At 45.7% G+C, this 21,764-nt stretch overlaps 1 protein-coding gene across 32 annotated transcripts in view; it reads right to left on the bottom strand.

The window, feature by feature from the left end:
- MICAL3 (microtubule associated monooxygenase, calponin and LIM domain containing 3) overlaps positions 1 to 21,764 on the bottom strand; it is a 1,875,796-nt gene that overhangs the window by 1,687,563 nt on the left and 166,469 nt on the right. For 3 of the 32 annotated variants that reach the window (XM_085652130.1, XM_085652153.1, XM_085652159.1), the window contains exon 1: positions 2,810 to 2,922. The exons of 27 other annotated variants lie outside the window; for them this stretch is intronic. The gene's annotated coding sequence lies outside the window, so the exon portion shown is untranslated. Of the gene's footprint in view, positions 1 to 2,809; positions 2,923 to 3,072; positions 3,196 to 21,764 lie in introns of those variants that run through there. 2 more of the 32 variants (XM_085652131.1, XM_085652154.1) reach the window with 1 other exon arrangement.

The raw sequence follows: 21,764 nt of genomic DNA, 5'->3' as shown, positions 1-21,764 counted from the left end.
ACACCAATAAAGGCCCAGTGTCACCTGGTCATGTGTAATGATAAATGTGTGCATGCCCTGATCATGGGCACCAACTTTTGTGGGGCCCAATCAATATTTCAGCCGAGGAGCTTCACATTGCAGCAGTTGAAAGCACAAAGGCTTGGCAGCTGCTAAGAAACGGAAGTTCAAACATGATGGTTTTATTCTGCTCGGAGCCGTTCAGTTGCTGCTTCTCTGCAGCGTGAGTACATGAGCGGTGGGAGCTGCAGGATGCGCTATAGAACAGTAGTCAGAACCCAAGAGCGTCTCAGTGCGTTGGGAAGTAATGTTTTAGCAAGGCTTACACTGGAATTCAAACCTATGCCCTTTTCCCACTTCGATAATTACCTTCGATTGCTTTCAAGAATAAAGGCCTAAAGTCACAAACTGAAACTTGTTTTTAATACTTTTAACAAAGTTATCACGTGTCCTATTGTGAGATGCGATGCATTCAGGCAGTGCTGGCTTTACATGTAGCAGTATTTCAAATTGCGGAACTTGTGTTTTTAACATTGTAAATGTGGACCGAAGGTACAGCAATCAAAGTGCTGTTGGCCTAAAAGCCAGGAATACCTTAAGTAGTCACCTGTGGCATAGATTCACTTCGTTGTTCTGTTTTTCAATTTTACAAAGTGGTCCACTCCGTTACCAATTTGGTTACTGCTTGAGCCACATGTAATACTAAATTGAAACCTTGCTTTTCAGTTTCATTTAAGTACATTATTTCATTCCCATCAGGCATTTGATTTTAGTATACTGAAAATATTTCAACGAGCTTCAGTAACAGGCAAGGCATGAACAGCAAGGTCAGTAGCTCAGCAAGATTTATTGACAGTATACAAAGAATAGGAAAAAGTGGATAAGGCTCGACAATTTTTTTTCCGATCACACCGTGCTGATATGTTTCTGCCTGCCATAGGCACAAATTGAAGACACAGACTGCAAACAAAGTGCCTATTCTGTGGGCAGTTTGTAAAGTAGTGCTGTTTGAGTGAGTCTCCATGAGCTTGCTGCCAGGAAGAACCACAAAAAAATACATGAGCTGCACAAAACACCTGAAATCCGCCTGCTTCTCAAGGTTTAACAATTGTTCTTTTTCCATAGGGAGAATATGTTTCCCCAGGGAAAAGCGCTTCACCTTTCACCTCTGTTAGAGATGAGCGTCTCCCATTCCCATCCACCTAGGAAAGTCACTTGTATCTCTCACTAGAGCAAAACTGAATTAATGTCCTTGTTGCAAGCCCACCGGCTGAAGAAATCTAAATATATACAAGCCTACATGTTTGTGAGTATTCATCTATTTGTAGGGGGTATGTAGATCATGCTAAAATTATCCAAACCCAGGCTATAACTAATATTCACAACATTGGAAAATATGTCACCCTTAATGAATTTCCATTTAAGTGCACTTTGCTATTGGAAAATCCCACAAATCCGGGTTCTATGAATTATGGTGTGATATTTATGTATGGAAAATACTTTTCCCACATCTAAATGCCATGCGGGTTGTAATGATTTTGAAATATAGCCTGGAGCTAATGAAGCGAGGGGCAGGGCAGTGTGTGAACTAAACGGTCAAGAACCAGCGAGGGCAGTGATTGATCAGAGACGAAAGGGAGCACAGGAGAAGGGGTAGTATCATGTGAGAAGGGTCAGGGAGCTGTGAGGACAGTGTGTGAGCAGAAGCGGTTGCGAGTGGAGACAGCATTGAGTCTTCAGATGGAGCAGGGAATAGAGGCAGTAGTGTATGAACGGGGGCACTTTGTGAACAGAAATGGCAGAGTGGGAAATGAGTGTTTAGCGATGGCATGCAGCAGATGAGGCACAGTGCGATTAGAAGAGGAAAGGGAGCAGGGTGGAGCGTGTGTGTGAGCGAAGGACAAGGCAGAGATATGGCAATGAAAATAATGCCATGAAATGATCTTAAAATGTATCACAATTAACACATTTCAGAAGTGGATACCGCCTGGTGTATTCCAGTACTCACTATAGTTCTTACCAAGTTATATTCAAAATAGGGAAATGTATTTTGTCCCGTAGCAATACATTTGTGAACCTGGCTCCCATGGCCGTAACCCGACACGAAAATAAACAGAGGTGCACCCATTCGCATGTTTTTGCAGGTTCAGATAGCGCGAGCTCGACCCGCAGGTATCGGAGCACTTTACCTGATCATCAGCTACATTACACAAGGTCACCTTTTTTCCCGAATTAGAACCTGGCTCCCGTTCCAAAGTCGACAGCTCTGGCCACAACTCTAGATCCTCCACCATACTTCCCGTTTCCTACTGTGAAGTGTCAGTGATGCCCTCTCATTCAAAGTATTTCACCCAAGGGTAGCATCGCGTGCCGCACAAGAGGCAAAAGGACAACACAGACACGGCGAGTGTGCTGTTCGTCCAGCCAAACGTCTGCGTACAGCAGCACCGAAAGCACACAACACAATTAACAATTCAGAGGAAAGAAATGTCAAATATCACGGATAAAAACGACAAATGTGCGTGGGAGCCACACGCTGGCATTATTCAAAACCAACTATCAAACAAATGTGTCGCTAAGAAAGCAGCAACACTTTAGCGCGGTGAGCGGTGTACGAAATAAACAGTCGTGCGCACAACACAAATCATACCTTACTTCATTAAAGCAGCAAACACGCACCGCTGAGCATCGTGCAAGTTGTGCATCGTTAATGACTCAAGTGTTTCAAAAACGCAACAAACTCTCGCGGCAAACAGGCACCGCTGTGGCAGGCTAACTCCCCGCAAAAACGCCAAACAGGCTTTCTTACCGCAGCGCCGGCCTCACTTCTGCTGCAGGACTCCTGGAGTCGCCCCTGGCGGCGGAGACCCTCCAACACTCACAGCCTGCGTCCTAGACGTGTCACTGTCCCGGCTGTCTGTCACGCGCGCCAGAACAGCCGGCGCGAGCGCAGGCGGAGCAGTTGACAGACCGAACCAACAAGACCTCGGAAAAGGGGCAGAACTTCATACACTACGAACCAAACACCATCCGATCAAAATGGCCACAACCCTTTGATCCTTATAGACTCACCCTTCCGCTCCCGGCCCGTCATGCGAACCTCACCCCGGATTCCAATGCGGTACGGCACATCGACTGAACAACACTCCCGCCCGGCCGCGCGCACCCACAAACTTTCTGATTTGTGAAAGTAGCCTCTTCGACGGCGAGGCCGGTGAATGGCTGTCAGGGAATTGAATAAGCAAAGCCGAACCAATACCACGGCAGAGAGAATTCGGAGGACCTGTTAGGAGAAGGTGTGCAGAGGAAAGGGCGGGACTATCCTGAAAAGCCGAGATGGTAAAGAGGCAGCGTTAACACATACAAACATTCCTCTGCCCTGCCTCGGTCAATGGCCGGAAACTACACTGAGAATTGTCTACTTGTCGCATGCTTTTATTTATATCGTATTTCTCCACTCTTATTTTAGTGTTCAAAATTTCTGCACTGTATTTTCAAAAATGCACTAAAGTTGTCTGACAGCTCGCCTGGGCGGTCTCGGTACCACACACCATAGCTGCCATGGTTTCAGATTACATATGTGTGACATTTCAGTGCGCTCATGTGTGACATTTCAGTGCCTTTGAGTGGCACTGTAGCGAGCACAAACAAGCAGTTATGCCTTGCGCCGTTGTGCACACACCCCGAACATAAGCGGTGTATAAATGGGGAGCTAACATTTGTTTACTTGAGAGTTAGCAGTTGCAGGCTGGAAGACATAATGCTCCTTTAGAAACACACTTATCGTCACTGACGATAATGAGGAATGTATGTGATGATATGAACATGGTGCTGATATGCATCACTATATAATTGGACTTGAGGCATTTAATACAGCTGTGCAAACTAGAATTGGCCTGATGTGATTTACAGGCAATTCTCCAGTGGGAAAAGTGCCACTACAGGTCCTAGAAAGTAAAGTGCTATTGACTATAGAGCTAGGCAGTTGGACAGTATTAGTACACAACACACTGCATGAAAAGTAAAGATTCTGATTGACTTTTCCAGATGCGGCTCCTCTGCTCAGGTGGAGGAGCGTCGCCCCACTGCTTTAAGAGCAGTGCTGAGGAAAAATAAACTGATAATAACAGAACGTTATTATCATTTTAGTTTGCCGTTCCTAGGTGCGGGTGGGGCTGGCCAGATCAGGGGCCAGGCGGAGGAGTGGTGAGCACACTCAAGGTGCCCATGACTGTTTGGCCGGCCGTCCTGAGCTGGCCAAAAAGTAATGAGCCCTTTGCATGTTCCCCACCAGGCTGCATTACACAGCTTAGGGGAACCAATCCCAACACTGCAAAGTAGCGTTGTCATTGGCTTATGGAGTCCAGGTGGCTGGCGATGCTACCAGCAAGTACGTTTTCTGTATTTTTCTTTTTCTTAACCACCGGCCCCCTCCCCCACCCCCACACCCCCTACCCCCACCGTTGCCTACCAGCTGCCACTGGACTTTTACAATAGATAAAATTATGTGAACTAATCTAGCTTCTCATTCTAATTTCATTTAACTTTAGAAAAAAAAATGAACCTACAAACATCAAATGTATTGTCCTGCTTCTGTGAAGTTTCTTTTTCTACTTCTCTCTGAATCACCAAGACTGGACACATGGGTGATTATTGCCTCATCTTTATGATTGGGACGCTTCACAGCTCCCTTTCTCTGTAGCTGTGAGGCATCTTGGGCTTAAAGTTCTTCGACCAGGCTGGGTAGGTGGGGGGGGGGGGGGGGGGCGATGTGCTGCAGACACAACAGTCCTCTACTCGTTCCAGGATCTCTTACTTTGGCTGGCAGGAAGGTGTGTTGCTAAATATTTAAATATTTTGTTTGACTAGCACACATAGCGTTACTTTTGTGTGCTCGGCGGTGCCCTCACCAGCCAGAGACTACAAAAACATACCCAGACTCACAATTAGCAGCTCCGCTCAAGCCAGAAGATTCAGTAGCTACATGTGTGTCTCAAAGAGGCCAGACGGGGCTGACAGAGGGAGCACAATCGGTTTTGAGCACAGGAAAGATACAATGCATCCTGTGTACCGTGTCAGTATAACGACGAGTCCTCCAGGCCCACCAGCAGGCTAAATTGCTGAGCAGGCAAAGCAGCAGTGCAGTGCACGCTTCATACAAGCACTTCATGATCCCAAAAGCATATCAGAGAGCTATATATGAGTGACCAATTGATTTTAACGCAGTATTGCGGACACCAGCTTCAAAATGTGTTAGTCTATTCTCTGATGCATAGTACTTGGCAGAGCTTGTACACGATAGTGACAGATTCCAGACACTACCATTATTACTCACACTGTGAATTACTAATTCTGTGCACTTTCAGCACTGTATACAATGTATGTCAAGGACTCCCATGTCCTCTAAATATAATATGTATGTTACCTTCCTTTTGTATTGTATATTGCTTATGAGCTCACAATGCACAAAATACAATACCACACGATCTTACATAGTGAAATCCTTTCTTTGCGCTTCTGTACCACAGATTGCAGGCTATAATTATAGATGGAAAGTGCCTCTAAACACACATGCACATTCAGTGTCATAACTCCTAGGTGCACCTAAAACCGTGCACACATATAGGTTTTCTTGCATAGGAGCTCTCTCTGGGATACCGATTCTAGGTAATTCAAATGAGCCACTCAAGCATGCACCTGATACATTTCAGAACTCTAATTGATGGCTCTAATTGTCTCATTCAAATTTGAAGTCTTCCAATAATTTTTCCTCTAAGCTACCCAGATAATCCTAGACCTGCCAAGTAGCCACATCGTTTGAGACCCTGTCTGCTGCTACCTGCTTGGTTTAGCCAACAAAATATTCCATCCTGGGATTTGTAGTTTCACTTTTAACATTCTAAAAAATAGACCACACAATGCTGCAAGTGCTACAGGCCAGTGGTTCTTAACCTTTGACCTCTGTGCATCTCTTAATCACTAATGGAACCTAGGGACCCCCACTGAATCATTATTGGAACCCGGACACCCCTCCACTAAGTCATTACTGGAAGCCAGGGTCCCCAGCCTAAGCATTCTTGGTGATTTGAATTGTAAAACAGTAGTAGTAATAAGGCTTTATTCGATAATAAACATATCTTAAAAGCATCACATTATATAAAATTGCATTACACATATATACAAAAACTGGTGTAAAAAGCTATTTACGTAAGATTAGATTAATTAATCAGAATTTAATCACAATTTGACCATAAACTTTAAAATACATATTAAACATTTTGTTCAAGCCTTTTTGTTCTAATGGACCAAGTCAATGATAGGAGCTTTGAGAGACCACAAACAAACAAGGGTCGTGTATCCGACATTAAGATACGGAGTGCCTCATTATGATGCCTAGTACCCAACAAACGACAAATCGGTTTTAACCAACTTTTCCGCGGAGACACATATGCCAGGCAGGCAAACAGGATATGGGCCACAGTTTCTACTTTGTTTATACAGATTGGACAATATAATGATGTTTGGGAAGGGGGTTTCCAGTGGGCAGTAAGAGCACGCACTGGAAGGACCCCCACCCTAAATCTGAAATACAAGGCCCTATCAACGGGTTTCCAGATAATGTCTAAATAGGGTTCCCGAAGTGCCACATCCTTTATCTTTAGAAATTCTTCCGTTAACCTACCAGGAGTTGAACCAGAGTTGGCTCTCACTGCAACCCACCTCCAATAGAGGGTCTTTAATGTTGCCTTCGGAGGAGAAGACCTGCTTAGCCAGGCTTCATTTAGGCCCGGTTCACCAAGTAAAAATTTTACGTCTTTTAGCCATTTAATTTTATGCCACCCTGCCATCGACATAACTTCTGATAACCCCATCGCATAATGTGCCAATTCCGGGACTCGCCATAGACGAGCCCACAGGAGCAGTGGCCGAAGTTTTGCTAGATCTTTAATAGTATGACAACCTAGGTCGAGCAATAAGGGTACCATTGGGATACTCTGGGGAAAAAGCATAATGTCCCTTAGAAATTTATTTTCGGACCTAACCAGCTGATCTATATTAGAAGTACCCCACAGCTCTGCCCCATAAAGGGCAGAGCTTACTCCCTTTGCTTTATAGAGATCAATAACGGGGGCAATCGGTCTAATTAAGGAGGAGCGCTGTTCCTTAAGGAGCGTCCCTGTGACCCTCTTATGGCTAAGCAACATTTTAGAAAGATGCGGGGACCACTGCATGGTATCTGATAAACGTATACCTAAATAGTCAAATACAGTGACCCTTTCTAATGATACATGGTTAAGTACTAGGGGTCGCCCACGTTTTTTCGGGGGGTTCAGCACCAAATATTTAGTCTTATCTGTGTTAATTACAAGCCCTCTTATGATACAGAAGGCCTGGAAGTTATCTAGGAGGCTTTGGAGTCCCACCGGGGTCTTGGAAATTAAAAGCGTGTCATCAGCGAATAAGACGGTGGGAATTCGGTCGCCCGCCAGGGAGGGCGCATCAGATGGAGTTGACAACAAGTGCTCAACCACTCCATTCACATATAGTGAAAAGAGAGTGGGAGCAAGAACACAACCCTGGCGGACCCCTCTTTCCACTGGAATTCTAGCAGTTTTTTGGCCCTCAGTGCCCCACCTCACTTGTGCAAAGTTTCCTTCGTGTAGCCTCACTAAGATTGATATGTTTGGTGGGATCCCCATGTCAAGCAGTACTCCCCAAAGACGTCCCCGGGGTACAAGGTCAAAGGCAGTCCTTAAGTCTATGAACGCAAGTTAAAGGCTGCCTTTGCCTATAAGAACCACTTTCCAATAGATTAGCAATAATCTGAAAGCCTGCTCTATTGTCCCAGTTCCAGCCCGAAACCCCACTTGGTACTCAGAGAGAATCTTATGTTCGTCAACCCATTGTAAGATTCTCTCGAGTATCACCTTTCCAATAACCTTCTGGGAGGAATCTAATAGACTAATTGGGCGATAATTGGAGGGATCGTCCCTATGGCCCTTTTTGAAAATAGGGACGACCTCCGCTCCCTTCCAGGACTCAGGGATGGGGGCACCGTTATCGATGGCTACAAGTAAGGTGTGAATAAGCTTCCCCCAGTTGGGCAAGTCAAAGCGGAGCAAATCTCCAGGAATACCATCCGGGCCAGCTGCTTTTTGGGACACAATACGACTAATCGCATTTTCAACTTCTTTTACAGAGAACGGACGTGTTGTACTATCACCTGTGGGTATATAAAGACTAGATATGTCTAAATCGTTAGCCGCTCCCCGCTGAGACATATATAATTTGGAAAAATGATCGACCCATGACTGGCCAGTGATGTTACACGTAATGAGATTGCTATCGGGGCTAGTCCTAGCTCTAATAGTTTTCCAGAAGAGGCCAGCATCCCTCCCAGCGCTGTCCTCCTTTAGTGTTTGCCAGTACTGGGCCTCCCACTCCCTTTTGGCATTTGCTGTCACCAGATTATACTCTTTCCTCGCATGTTGGATCAGAGGTTGTGACTTTGCCTTAAATGCTTTGATTAGAGCGGTCTTCTTTTTCCTGCAGTTAGATGTATACCACCCTTGTTTGCCCATAGGCCTCTTAGGGCCTCTCCCGCCCCCCCACGTGTTTGTACCAGGAATTGTTTTCCCACCAACATGATGGTATTCTGGAATGCTGCCGTTATCTTCACAATGGTCTGAGCAGATCATGTCCAGCTCATTTTGTGAGGTTGCCAATAAAGCTCCTATAGACTGGACTTTCCCTTCGTCCAAGACAACTTTACACCACTTAAGGCGCCTACCACAATTTGATCAAATAACTTGCGAGGTGGACTTCACTTCACTTAAAACTATTAGGCCATTTACACTCGGCCATAAGTGCTTTAGGCTCAGGGAAAGAAGGCTATGGTCGCTGTCTACAGTTGGTAATATGGCCATGTCCTTCACATATTGCCAGAGTCCAAAGTCAAGGAGAATATAATCAATCCTTGACGAGTGGTTGACCCTGTTAAATGTATGAGCCCCTAAGGAATCTGAGGCGGTACGACCATTAACTGCTCGTAGCCCAAACTGCATGGTTAATGCATTCAATTGAATGGCCCTTTGCGTCCATCTTTTTATTGGCTGGATTGTTAATGGGGGTATACCCCTCCTAACATCATCCTCACTAAGATCTAAAATATCCTCCGACGCAAGAGGCTCAAAAGTGCAATTGAAGTCACCTGCGACCAGGACTTGTGTACCAACATAACATTTTCTGAGTTTTCATTCTAGCGTTGCTACTACCAGAGAAAGGGAGCCGCCTTTACTCCCCCTTGCATATATATTAAATATGTTAAGAGTTTCCCCCCTATTGGGGCCTCTAAGTGTGATCCTTAAAATATCTGGTGAGTTGCATTGTTTTTATTTAATAGTGCAACCCAGTGAGATACTCACCCAGATGAGGAGTCCACCTGAGGGACGACCCCTCCCAGTAGTTGAAGGTACCGCTGGTATAAAGAAGGTAGTGTAGCGGACTCTATATGGTTAGCCTCTAGACTCCAGGTTTCCTGGAAGATACAGATCTTAAATGTTTCCACCAGGATATTCCACTCTGGAAGATCTATCTTCCTGGAGATTCCTGCGATATTCCAGCTAACAATCTTTAAGGTTGAGTCAGCCACTACTTGGTCCTGAGAGCATTTTGTCGGGACACTAGATAAATTCGTCAACTCGGCTACTGGATCTAATGCCGAAGGCAACGAGAGAGAAGTATTCGGGAGGGAGAAACAGCTCTGATCAGCAAATTGGGCTAATGGGATCGCGCTAGTGTTAATAAGACCAGTATGGTTATCCCAGTTGTTAGTCAGCCCAATCTCAAGTTTGAATTTATTGGTTAATGCCTCCAGCTCCATACCCCAACAATTATACTCAGCAATTGGGGGTACTAGCCCTAGCCTATCCCCTAATTTGGTTGTTTCAGGGGGGGGGTGAGTATAGTAGGAAAGGTAGGGGGTATCCCAAGGGAATGCGTCAAAGACCAAGGCCTGTAGGGCCTTTTGTTGACATCAGCAAGAGGCAAAGAATGGGCAAACGCATAGCCACTGGGTCAGTACCCAATATCTCTTTTACAACAGCAATCTACTCCTCTGCCAAAGGCAGCGGATAGATGCATCTCGGGGTCCCCAAAAAGCCTTTCCCCGAGATGTTTCCCATTACTCTGTCTTTGATGTCGATGTAAGAGCTGTGGATAAAAGTAACCCAAACCAGATGTGTCGATTCCAGTTCCATCATGCACATTCTGTTGGTTACAGATGGACCTTGCAACTCGTGCATCCCTGAAATTGACAACAATACAATCCCATGGGATGTCCTTAATCCTACTACCCACCCAGCCAATTCGTCTAACAAAGAGGATTTGACCATCGAGTTGCCTTGAGAGGGGTCTGTTGCTGTTTAACCAGAATGTGGTTTTGTTTTTAAGCTCACTAAATGATTCTAATTTACCCGGTGTTAGCCTTGGAACTCCTGTCAAAACAACTACATAAGGCATACAAGCGGGAGGTAAATTAATATGGATGGAGCTAGTGTCGACATTATCAATCAGATCAGATTTTTGGAATGAGCTGGGTAGGTCTGCCCACTGCCTTACTGCAAGATTGCAAGTATGACCACCTATCGGGCTTAGTGTAAAAACTCTCCCGCGAGTTCCCTTATTCCCTTTGGGCAATGGTTGCGTTATTGGTTTACTACCTTTATAGTTTAGTGTAGCCGGGACAGGGGAATTACTTCCACTCTGGGGTTCAGGGGCGTCTTTTTGATTTAAGGATGCATGTTTGCCTGATTGTGAGGGGTCTGCCATAGGAATTTGCTTCTGTTCAGCAGTGACAGGGACACTTTTAGAATGTAGTTTGATTAAAGTTTTTAATGAAAAGAAATTATCGAGGGTCCCTTGTTCAAAGCGGTCCAATCTTTCTGCTAAAACTTTAATCTTCTCGAGCACTGGCAATATAAGGGACTTCATAATCTGCTCAATATGGGCAAGAGAGAGAATTTCATTTGCAGAGCTTGAAGAATGCCCTAAAATTGGACTATCGTTAGACAATGGAGCAATGTTAGCACTAGATAGTCTGGTGCTTACTGGGGCATTACAAGATTTTTTAACAAGAGTCTCCATTCTTTCCCAGAAGCTTACGTCGGCTAATATACCACTTCCATTATCTACAATGGGCACAGTATCAGATGCTTTGCTAATAGCAGCATTCTCCCCCTTTGATACGTTCTGTTTGGCAGTCGCTTTCTTTAGTTTATTACCACCTACCTTCCCTTTAACAGATTTCAAGTTTAGAGATTCTTTGTTACTAAGCTGTAGCTTACGCCTAGCCTTTTGCCCTCTAGTGGTTACGCACGGGCTAACACTACTTGTGCTAGGCCTTGGATCAGAAACCAAGATTGGACTTAATGGCATCTCTGAACACCCATTAGCTATGGGGTCTATGGCCTGGGGAGAAATACCAAGAGTGACCTCGTTAGGGAAGAAGTTAGACGTTACTGATAACCTTGTAGGTAAAGGAAAGAACTCAAGAGATGTATTACCCAAAATAGAAGTTGTATCCTGGTTTGTCGGGATATGGGGTGCCCCTGGAAGTGCAACAGAGGATGGCACTAATATCGGGTCCTGTGAGTTAACAGTGAACACGATACATTAGCAGACGGAAGGGGGGGGTAGAGAACCTGGAGGAAGTGAAAGGCGGCGTTCTGTGCTTTCAATAGCATTAGCCACCACCCCAATGGTTTTCTGCAACATGCGATCTATTGCAGTTAAACTGGGTAGTGGGGGCTTAAGAGCCGCTTTTTGTTTTGGGGCAGGAACAGATGCAACAGGGTTATGCTTTCCCATATTTTACCTACATTAAATACAAGTATAGCTGCTGATAACAAGCGTGCAGGATATGCAGCAAAGACCAACTAGCATAATACTGCGGTTATCACAATAAGCAGCGCTATGGGATAGCTCTCTTTATAATACGATATCTAAATTACCTTAGCAGCGCCTGTTGGTAATGTGGTACCTAGCGTCTTGCGATATAGCAGGCTGCAAGCACACAAATACTCAGACCACAAAGGGGGTGGCCGAGCCCAGCCTCACCGGCCACTAACAGCCTCAAACGGTCCCGCCCTGGTCCCAGGCTTCTCCCGGCACGTCTCGTGCGCGTCCTCGCGGGACCGGGCTATGCTTTTTAGCGCCTCCTGGCGCGCTAAGGTTTCTGGGGCGGCAGCGTCTCCTGGTTGGGAGCTGCGGGGCTGCTGGTCGTTGTAGTCCTGGAGCAGGGGGCGGAGCCTAGCCCGGCCGGCGCTGGAGCCTGCGAGAAATGCGCTCCTGCGCCGGAGCGGAGCTCTGCATGTCTGTTGACAAGTAGGTGCCCCCAAAAATACTGTTCCACCAGGGAATCGGGCCCCGGGCTGTGCTTTATAGCGCCTCCTGGCGTGCTAAGGTTTCTGGGGCGGCAGCGTCTCCTGGTTGGGAGCTGCGGGGCTGCTGGTCGTTGTAGTCCTGGAGCAGGGGGCGGAGTCTAGCCCGGCCGGCTCTGGAGCCTGCGAGAAATGCGCTCCTGCGCCTCAGCGGAGCGGAGCTCTGCACGTCTGTTGACAAGTAGGAGCCCCCAAAAATAATGTTCCACCAGGGACTCGGCCCCGGGCTTTGCTTTATAGCGCCTCCTGGCACGCTAAGGTTTCTGGGGCGGCAGCGTCTCCTGGTTGGGAGCTGCGGGGCTGCTGGTCGTTGTAGTCCTGGAGCAGGGGGCGGAGCCTAGCCTGGCCGGCGATGGAGCCTGCGAGAAATACGCTCCTGCGCCTCAGCGGAGCGGAGCTCTGCACGTCTGTTGACAAGTAGGTGCCCCCAAAAATACTGTTCCACCAGGGACTCGGCCCCGGGCTGTGCTTTATAGCACCTCCTGGCGCCCTAAGGTTTCTGGGGCGGCAGCGTCTCCTGGTTGGGATCTGCGGGGCTGCTGGTCGTTGTAGTCCTGGAGCAGGGGGCGGAGTCTAGCCCGGCCGGCTCTGGAGCCTGCGAGAAATGCGCTCCTGCGCCTCAGCGGAGCGGAGCTCTGCACGTCTGTTGACAAGTAGGAGCCCCCAAAAATAATGTTCCACCAGGGACTCGGCCCCGGGCTTTGCTTTATAGCGCCTCCTGGCACGCTAAGGTTTCTGGGGCGGCAGCGTCTCCTGGTTGGGAGCTGCGGGGCTGCTGGTCGTTGTAGTCCTGGAGCAGGGGGCGGAGCCTAGCCTGGCCGGCGCTGGAGCCTGCGAGAAATACGCTCCTGCGCCTCAGCGGAGCTCTGCACGTCTGTTGACAAGTAGGTGCCCCCAAAAATACTGTTCCACCAGGGACTCGGCCCCGGGCTGTGCTTTATAGCACCTCCTGGCGCCCTAAGGATTCTGGGGCGGCAGTGTCTCCTGGTTGGGAGCTGCGGGGCTGCTGGTCGTTGTAGTCCCGGAGCAGGGGGCGGAGCCTAGGCCGGCCGGCGCTGGAGCCTGCGAGAAATGCGCTCCTGCGCCTCAGCGGAGTGGAGCTCTGCAGGTCTGTTGACAAGTAGGTGCCCCCAAAAATAATGTTCCACCATACGCAACAAATACAGAAAAAACATTCATCAAACAAATACACAAATGCTGAAATATTTAATTTAATTTTCACAAATATAAAAAATAATCATTTTAATGGGAAGGTTGAAGCTTTTCTAAATTCAATTGCGGGTTCGCATCATGCATATTGTATCTTGTTTGATACACTTGCACTGCTCCCTCAAATCACCCTGACGATAACTTAATTTTTGGAATTCAGTTTTACATTTTGTCTCTTTATTTATATACACTTTACTAATATGTTCATAATATTTAATTTTCTCAGCAGTCATGGGCCCCCTGAGTAGGCATCACAGACCCGGAGGGGTCCCAGGATCACAAGTTAAGGACCACTGCTGTAGGCATAAAACCAATGCTGCCTTAGAGTGCCACCATACCACGGCACCTCGCTCCATAATGATTGCTGATAACATGAAGCAAGAGTTACTTATTTTATTGTACAATGTCACCTAATTTTTGGTGGTTGGGAGGTGCTCCCTAGCCGTGTTTTACCATCCTCGATAGGCATCAACATATAGGGAACTCATTCTGTATGCTATATGCACTGATCATTGTTTGTTAGTTCATCCCAAAAATGCAATGCTTTCCTCCTTGCACCCAGAAAGTAGGGAAAACGTTCTATAGGTACTGTCATTCCATCATGGCAAAGACTATCACAGAAAGGTGAAAAGAATATTTAAAAGTACCTTTTTCAATTGGACAAATATTCAGATTTTAAAATTGATAATGCTTTGGTGCCACTGCTCCTGTAAGAATGATTGAAAGCTCGCAATTGTAGCAATGCAAGTGTCTTCCACTACAGTAGCTTTTAGCAATGTTAATAACCATAATAAACACCTTTAGACCACGGATACTGATTTACCAAAATGCCATGGAGGCCAGATGGGACGTCACACAACCTTTGACCTTAAAGACATAGAGGAAGTTATATCATATGACCGAACCTTCCCAAAAAGTGATGTAACATCACCTTAACCTTGATGACATCATGATAACTGACACTGCTGAAGTTCCATAATAACTGCATAATTAATATAACACAGACACATGTCTGCTTTAGATACTACATACACCTAGGGTGCAGCCATAGTCTCTGAAAGTGATGGCGTGTAGTACTTGCCCTGATTTGTAGCAAACAAGCAAAGTTAGTGAGCTAGACATCTTCTAGGTCTAGAGGCTCAAGGTGGTTCTCGAAAATATTTAGAAAAAACAGAGGTCATCGAATGCATTTTAAAACACAATGGTTTAGGTCAATTTGTTTTATAAAAAAAAAAGCCATACCCTCTGAAAGGGCACTCATCAAATATTCAAAATGTTTCATGATATGTCAAGTCAGTGAAACCGGATGCTCCTCAGGAGTTTTTTCGAAATATGCTCTGGGTGCCCACATATGTCAAGAATTACCTCCATTGTGCCAGAGTCAACATTTTGTCATGGGTGCCCCTAATGCCAAAAAATACATGTCATATTCCAGTGGCAGAATTTTGCCATTTATGTTGATGTTATGCACAGAATTAGTCTTATGTCAAAATGGCCTCTAGTATATCAGGGCTAGCATTTCACTGGCATAATGCCCACGTTGATGATGTTGTTCAGCAGTATAGTAAGGGAAGGGGCTAAGGTTTGTTTTTTCCATTTTAATCAGTATCTTATATTCAGAAATGAGGAGCATATATTTAGTTTTTTCTGCTGGGAAGTAATTACTCCTCCAAGCTTTCGCCTGTCTCCAGCACCTCCTTTTATTTCCCTGAGCTTAAGTGAGTACCAGGGAGCCGTTGGGTGTGATCTATAGCTTATGGCCACTATGAAAGGGGCAAGTTTATTTACTGCCTCACTTATCCAGTTGGAGTACCTGTCCATAACATCATTGGGGTCACCAAACTGCACTGATACAGAAGAATCTAAGGTCTCAGTCAACTCTTTCCTGTCAATTTTATTCCAGGCCCAGAAGAATTTAATTTGTCCAGAGTTAGAGGCCAACAATCTGGTTGGTGTAATAGCAATGCTAAATCTTACCATCAAATGGTCAGACCAAATAACCAGAAAGGTACCCTCAAATTGTAAATTTGGATGACTTGAAAATTTCGCATCAAGAGTGTGATCCACGGTATGAGTGGGGATAGTCACCAATGACTAAGTCAACGTTACTCATACTCTCAATAACCACCTTAGACTCTGTGTTGGCCATATCATTTAGATGGAAGTTGAAGTCCCCGAATATGGTATAGTTTGCTTATTGTTCACTTGCCTCCAGGAAATCACTAAGGGCTTCAAGAAACTTCATTTAAGGACTCAATAGGCCATAGAACCTAGTGTTATGGTATAATTTGCAATTAAACGCAAGGACTCACAGCCAGCGATTATGGAAGGTTCCCAGGTAATTTCGAAACGGTCTCTGTAAACTATTGCTAAACCACCACCTCATTTTTCCTCTCGATCAAGCCTGGTAATGGTGTAGCCAGCAGGGAGAGCTGTGACAAAATCTGTGTCAAAACTTATTAGCCCAAGTTTCCATTAAAAAGGAAACCTCAGGAGCATGTGAGTCAAGATATTTGAAGAGTTCTAATTTGTGTTTAATAGCCGATTGTGTATTCAGTAGGTACAGTTCAGTTAAAATTTCTGATTCGAGTGATCAATAGGAGAGGGAAACTTGCTTTCCTAATTAGTCCCACAACTAGCTAATTTAAGACAACATGAATATTGACAATTAGCACAGACATCATTTTTAAGCGTCAAATCGTAAACAAAATAATTACACCTAGATGTCTTACCTCCTACATTTAGCTTAAGAAGCATATCTCTAGCGCAATTCAAATTTTGGCCAGTGTTCCTGGCGCAGGCCGCAATTCATCAGTGGACGAGTGCAGACGAGCTTGCCTTTGGCGCACCCACTGTACGTGCCCGCAACACAGTCGCGCCAGCCTCCCACTAAATTAGTCATGCTGGATGTAAAAACTAGACCAGTGCCTAAAATGCCGGTACAAAAACGCTGCGCTCTAACAGGCGCTGACTTAACACACTAAAACAAATATCAGCGTTTAAAACGTAAAACTGTCCTCTAAGAAAAATATTGATCCCCTCAGAATGTGCAAGTGCAAGAAAGAAAAGCAGTATGCATGCTCACTTCCCACACAAAAACGATTGAGCTAGGGCTTACACTCCCCTGGGAAGAGAGAGTGCATGCTAAATGCAACAGTAGTAACGTGATATACGTCATCTCTCGCCCCTGTAGCCTCAAGTGCATCGGCATGACTACCAGAAAAATCTAAATTCGCATTGGCGAACACAGGAGCACTAGAAGATGTAAAAAAAACAGCAACCACACTTACAGCACACTTCCTTGAGAAAACCCACAAAGACACCGGCTTATTTTATCCTAGTCAATTATAGAGAAAGTAACACCGCAAATCGGGAACTGTAGAATACTCTTTAATAAAGAGCAATGCTGGGTGTACAGATTACAAATACATAAAAGAAGATTAAATGACGAAATTCAGTGGAACCTGCTTAGCTCTGTACCCTGAATATGAACCAACCACCACCTACAATATTTGCAACTCCGCTGATGATTGTATGCAGTCAAAACAAGACATGAGACCTCCACACAGTTGGTAGACATCCTAGCTGAGACACAGTTTTTTCCAAGATGTCTTTGTTAACATACAGGCCCAATTCCTAGCAGAGCCATAACACAATCAATAGGCTTATTAATGCTGAATCCGAGTCATAAGGATTGAATCCCCACTTACACACCACGCCTATTGTTCATGGCGCTCAAGATGCTTTCAGACAGTACTCTTTGCCGTCTGCACTATATCTCCCATAGCTCCATATTCCAGATACACACTTGTACGGAGGAGGAGTTACATAGACCTATACACATGCACGACGACGCGAGTATGCCCGGCCTCACTGAGTGAACGAGCCCCAGGCCTTGCCGTATCAACGCCCCACACGTAAGCAGGGGCACTGGATAAAACGAAAGTGGGGCTTGGCTTGGGTGCCCGATTCTGGTTCCTTTGTGTGTGACCCAGTCAAACTGAAGGATATTTAGCACAGCCCGAGTCAGTCATACCTCCATCACAAGTAGGGGAGCTGAGCCCAAGATAGGTATTTAGATGGGATGGGACCCTTGACGAAGTAAGTTGTTTTGAAATTTGAATAGAGATGCTGACAAAGCGATTAATGCTTTTCTGAGCGTAATGCATCTACAACGGGGCATTCCTTTACTTAATATCCCAGTTTTTACCCTACTTTCTTGCAGAGTTTGACTACAGGGCCGCCCTCTCACCAACCGTGGGAACGTTTGTCTCACTTGCTTTGGGTAAGTGGCTCCCTCAATTTACGCTATTCTACACTCACCTCCACCTGGTGAAAGCGCATGGTAGACTATTTTATGCATGAAAGATCATCACAACCCCACAAAACAGTGTGGGACGTATTTGTGAAAAACACATTTTGTTATGTAATTTTGAATTAAGCGGAAATATAATGCAATAATATTGTTTCAATCTGTACCATGCTTCAGAGTTAAGTCCAGTTCGATGCCACTATCAGTATGTATGTGATCATAAGCAAGGAGATGATTTATCACATACACCTTTGTTGACATGCAAGATTGTATTGACTATTGGGACCACTTGGTATAGATGCTACTCTGGACGTACTCCATTTGTTGTCTGTAACGCATGGTTTTTCTATACATTTGACGCTGTATACTAGATATATCCTCTGTTACGGGTATTTCTCAACAGCAGTGAAGGAACGAACAAATGCACACACAATCTTCTCCAATTCGAGCAGATCAAGAGACACAGCTGGGATTCAAAAGCAATTTATTGAGAGATTTTGGCATGACGCACTCCGGCGCTAAGCCTTCCTATGATGCAGCAGTTCAACGCAGGTACTCTTGATAGTTCTGTTTATATGCTGCTCAATCCACAGTGGTGAGGCGCACACCTGGCCCGCATTACCATGCACAGTACTCCGACAGTTTAGATTAGACTACCGGTCCCATCATGTAGTGTGTTCGACAAGCAAACAATAGCTCAGGTAAATGCTGGAATTGTTTCGTGGTTCAGGAAGAGTCCTGGTAAAATCCAGAAAATAAATTGTCTTTGCCCCCTACTTCCAGCCTACCTACTGGCTGAAGTAGAGTTCTGGATACGTCTGTGCAGTGACTGCGTATCACCATGCAGTCATGGTCCGCCTAATTAATATATATATATATATATATATATATATATATATATATATATATATATATATATATATTTTTTTATTATTATTATTTTTGTGCATGCAATTCGCATGCCCATAACAGAAACCACACGTTAGTCACGTCAATGGGGGAGTGAACTCTTTAGTAATCCACCCTGACGAAAGCCCAGGACCTCACATAGGCCTGTAGAACAGGGCTGAAACATGTTGGTGTTATAAGGTCATAGGACCATCACATCCTTACACCCTCATACTATTCTAGTCTTAACCTTTCCTTACACCTTACCAATAAAAGGATACTTTTGCAGTGGGTGAGGAATGTTATCTTTAAAGTTACGCCCCCTTACACGTTATCTTCATAAGTATGCTAGAGCCAACCCGGACCTTTAGGAGTCGGGGTGAACCCGATGATGAAGCATGCCACTACCAGAGTGGGTGAGTGTTATATAAATAAAAGGTTCATTTTTCCCTTGCCACCCCTCTAATAGGCGTGGTATTCCATTTGGTCCTATATTAGCCTTTAAGGAGCTGTTTCTCGCTCCCGAATGAATACCTTTTTGTTCTGTAGTATATTAAAGGGGGGCCGTATTCATTTATCCATGCTCTAGATGATCTCTTGACCTGTTAGTCTCTACCTCCTCCCCTAATTTGCTCTATAAATCCATTAGCTCGGCAAGCGCAATATATAAAACGGATTGGCTTTGCCAATGCTTGTTTTTATGCGTCTGTGGCCTGACATGGGGGCCTCGATTCACAAAGGGACTTACGTGTAGTAACATTACGAAAGCGGAGTCTCTTCACTTGGTTGATATTTCTGCACTGCATTTAGTGTGGCGATTCCATCCCGAATGCAGAGGCTCCGCACTCATAACTTTACTCCACATAAGCCCCTTTGTGAATCGGGCCCTCGACTATTGAGTTATCCTGTCTCATTCAGTAAGTGAGTTTCAAACCTTCCACCACCTCCTGGTGTAAGTGGCTCGCTGCTTGCCCAGGTTATCTTTGGACAGTCAAATACACAAAGTGGATAACTTGGTTAACTAATTGGGGTGCAATAATACCTAAGGCCATGGGAATCAAAACTACCCAAGAGGAGTAACCACCCAGTAACCACTGACTGCCCCAGGACCCAGAGAATACACTTCACATTCTTATGCCAGGGTATGGCGGCGTGCTAGTCTCTGGCCAATGAGAAAGGCAGACCTGGCTTAAGTCTTGGCTTAAAGTTATGGCCACTGATTTAAAGATTCAGGTAGGAAAGCACATATGCATCCTTGCGCAACAGATGTCTTTTTTATTTTTAAAGTACCATGGACACAGGAAGGGGGATTCTATTTAAAAAGCAGGTCAATGTTGGCATGAAGGTAAGTGTTAGAACTGGGGGTCTCTAGTTGGCAGAGGTATGTTCCTTTGACCAAATAGGGACCCTTGCTTCTAAGTCAGGGAAAGGGAATTACACTACTGGATAACCCCTGCTCACCCCCTTGATAGCTTGGCACGAGCAGACAGGCTTATCTCAGAGGCAGTGTGTTAAGCATTTTTGAACACATACAGTAATACAGTGAAAACACTACAGATGGACACCATCTATATAGACTTAACACAAGACCACAAACGACAAAAATCCACAGTACTGTACTCAAAATTGACTTCAAGATGGTTGAAGTAACTTAGTTCAAGTTGATGGTAAATGCGACACAGTTCTCACAAAAGTACCTGGATGCGTAACGCAAAATAAACAAAAGGCTTGCAGCGTTGGAGATGCGTTGGTGCCTTGCTTCGGGGAAAGACGATGCGTCGCGCCTCAACGCTTGCGCAGAGTAGGGGATCTATCTTGATCCTTACCGGAGAGGAGGTGATGCGTAGATTCTCGTGCTGCAGCCCAGTAGCGATGCAGCAAGATGGCGCCTCGATGCGACAATCCGGTGGGATGCGTTAAGATGGCGCCCTTGATGCGACGATGTGAAGACGATGCGTGCACGCCCTGGCAGCATTGCGGCGACTCTGTACTTTGGAGCCGCAACAGGCCCTGCGGCACGCTTCTCCGGTGATGCGACGGCGACCCTCACGGTGGCGACACGCTTTTCCGGTGATGCAATAGCAGACAGCTGAAACGAAGACATGCTTCTGGGAGATGCGGCAGCGGCACGCTTCTCCGGCGATGCGACGACTACAGCTGCGGCGGCAACACGCTTCTTCTCGTTGCGTCGCGCTTTCAGCTCCCAGCGACACGCAGGCTTCTGCAGATAGAATTCCCAGCAAGGAAATTCAGAGGGGAGTTGGTGGTGAAGTATTTTGTCCCCGAGACTTCAGCAGGAGGCAAGCAAAAGTTCAAGCCCTTGGAGAAATATTCTGCAAGATGAAGTACACACAAAAGTTCCTTCTCCTCTCCTTGGCACTGAAGACACCACTGTAGGCCAACCCAGCAACACAGCACACTGGCAGGTGGCGGGGCAGTACAACTCCTACAGCTTCCTTTGGTTTTTCTCCTTGGCAGAGGTTTGTCTTCTTGTTCCAGAAGTGATCTAAAGTCTTGGGGTCTGGGTCCCCATATGTATACTACTTTCCTCTTTGTTCTCTCAAGGCAGAGAGGCCTTTGCCTAGTCCAAACCAGTTCTGGTCTGTCCTGGAGGACTTTGTTGACAAGACTCCTTTCCTTTCAGAGTGCAGGGCAGAGACATCAGACGCACCACAGGAGGTGATGCCAGCATTGTGGAGGGAAGGCACAGCCCTATTCAGGTCTCAGGTGCAACTCCTCCCACCCATCTACATGCAGATCTCTCTATTTAGCCCTGTGCTGACTCACCCTCTCTCCTGGTATCCCCCAGCCCCTGTCACTCACAGACCCAGACACACAATACACAACCTAGCAGAGGCAGGCTTGGACAGTTAAGCAAGAAAATACCTACTTTCTAAAAAGTGGTATTTTCAAAC

The sequence above is a fragment of the Triturus cristatus genome, chromosome 4_1 (genome assembly GCF_964204655.1).
Source record: "Triturus cristatus chromosome 4_1, aTriCri1.1, whole genome shotgun sequence".
In the NCBI taxonomy this organism is placed as follows: domain Eukaryota; kingdom Metazoa; phylum Chordata; class Amphibia; order Caudata; family Salamandridae; genus Triturus; species Triturus cristatus.
This window is presented reverse-complemented; position numbering and strand designations above follow the sequence as displayed.